At 36.0% G+C, this 2,353-nt stretch overlaps 1 pseudogene; it reads right to left on the bottom strand.

Annotated features, from left to right (window-relative positions):
- Positions 1 to 1,623: 1,623 nt before the first annotated feature.
- LOC132524328 (cAMP-regulated phosphoprotein 19-like) lies at positions 1,624 to 2,006 on the bottom strand (annotated as a pseudogene).
- Between the last annotated feature and the right edge of the window lie 347 nt (positions 2,007 to 2,353).

The following is a 2,353-nucleotide window of genomic DNA, read 5'->3' as shown; positions in this document are numbered from 1 at the left end:
ATCACAACAACGTATGGGAAGAGCTCCTAAAAAAAGAGCAGTAAGTTTGTCCCAGTGGTCTGTTAATTAAAGTTCTTGTTAGCCAGATAAACCACAAGAAAAATTAAATTTGTATTTTATTAAAGTGACATCTATAGAAGCAAAATACCTAAATATTTAATATGAATATGTTCCACCTATCATGTATATTACTCTAATTGTCAAAAGCCTAATTCACTTAGCTCAGTATAATTACTTGAAATTCAGCTCATCTTGATACAGGTTCCTGGGCCAGCCTTCTCAAGTATTTGTTTAATTGTAAAGTTCCTTTTACTTAAAAATTTGTCAAATATTAATAGTATAAGATTAAGAGTGGTTAATTAACAACTGAGAAATTATAAGGAAAATATCATTAGTGTGTTATAAAATGCAGCATTCAGCAGCACAAATTTCAAGAGTAAGGATATAGACTCCTGTGCTTCTGAATAGACTGAACAACTTAGCCCAACATGGTTTGGGTCAAAGAATCAGGAAAAAAAGGAGGGAGGGGCCACAGGAGGCAAAGTATTTTATTCTAGCATCCCTCAAGTTGACGGTGGAAGTAAAAAGTTTCTACATTTAAAAAGTTTATGTAAGTTACATGAATTGTAATTTTCATAAAAATCAAAATGAAATGTTCTGTGTAGGACAAAAGATATGCCTAAACAACATATCATATTTGTACAAGGTGACATGAATGTCATGGATATTAGTAATGAATGAAAAAGCTTAAGTCTGTGGCAGACTGAGCAGAGATTTCAGTTTGGTGTTCTGTAACCACAAGACTGTAAACTACTCTTACTATACAAAAGCTCTAATGACATATGGAATTTTGTGTAGGAACTCTTGTGCTGCTTCTGCTTGGCACATCATCTACTCTTTAATATGTGAAATTAATACAGACATTTGTGAGAAGTTGTACAAAACTATCGTGTTCACAAAAATGGCACAAAAGTGAATTCAGCAGTTGATGCACATGGACACTTCAGTCACATCTTCAACAACAAAAGGTATTGAAACGCTGTAGAACTGAATAACAATGCTAGCTTCTATGGCAGCTGTTAAGCATTAGAGTCACCTGAGTTACACCAGAATGGGCAAATATTGCCCAAGTAAAATTCTGTTGTTAAAGCTGAAACAGATTTAAGGCCATTCAAGTTCAAGCACAGAGATACACATCTTTTGGAGCCCCATCTATCTGTGTTTGAAATTTGTGACCTTTCTTCTGACTTGTGGTCTTAAAATTTTGTTTTACAAAATCTGAAAATACAGAAGAAATCAGTACTACAGAGGTTATATTAAATAAGAGTAAAATACAAAGCTATGATTAAGATGAATTAAAGAAAGCCAAAAAGTTAAAATTGTAAAACTTACTTGTTGGGACTTTCCTACACTAGAAGTTAGGTATTATATACAGTTATTTTCAAGTAGATTACTTTATGTTTCTCTAACATGTTCTTTTCATCAGTACACTGTTAAACTAATCCAAAACTGTACACATGTATACTACTTTACAATAGCAGCACACACTACTGCTACCTGCAAAGCTGTCACTCTCAAATGACTTAGTGAATGAAGGGAAATAAAAAGTGGAGAAGGAACGTATTAAGGAGAAATAATGGGAATTAGAAGATTCATGCAGTTCAGCTCTTTCAACCAGCCAGCCAGCTTGCTAGCAGCAAGAGATAGTTTCCGTTGAGGATGGACCTGTGGAGTGGGAATGTGGTCACAGTGACCTTTGTCTTATCTGGGACTGCAGTAGGAAGTTGCTTGTTCTTCATCTTTGCTTTAGCCATGTTGTAATTCCCAGAATCAAAATATCTTTGCCCTTTCTGCAATCATTTCCTTAAGAAATCTGAACCTCCAGGCTTTTGTCCTAGAGGAAGATACCTTGCTTTTAATTTTGCTTCTTCAGCTTTCTCTGGACCAGTCACTTTATCTTCCATTTCCTTCTGTTCCTTTGTGGAGGCTGCCTCAGGGACTTCTGTGGATATACTGCTCTCTCTTACCCCACTTCTCCACTATGGGGTTTGATTAACTTTAGAGATAGAGTTCTCGCATGAAGATAAAAGTGGAGGATCAGCCATATTATTCTAGTTTAGGGTCGCAAGGAAAACTGGATTAGGGAAGGTGGTTTGTACTGGAGATAGAAATAAGACTCTCTACACAACACTCCCCCGGAACTGAACTAACTTAACCTCTGGGATGGTTAATTTCATGTGTCAACTTGACTGGACCATGGGGTGCCCAGATATGTGGTCAGACATTATTCTGGGTGTGTCTATGAGGGTATTTTTAAGAGATTAATATTTGAATCAGTAGACTGAGTAAAGCA

The sequence above is a fragment of the Lagenorhynchus albirostris genome, chromosome 8 (genome assembly GCF_949774975.1).
Source record: "Lagenorhynchus albirostris chromosome 8, mLagAlb1.1, whole genome shotgun sequence".
NCBI classification, from domain to species: Eukaryota; Metazoa; Chordata; class Mammalia; order Artiodactyla; family Delphinidae; genus Lagenorhynchus; species Lagenorhynchus albirostris.
The sequence above is the reverse complement of the archived record's forward strand: the minus strand, read 5'-3'. Positions and strand labels throughout refer to the sequence as shown.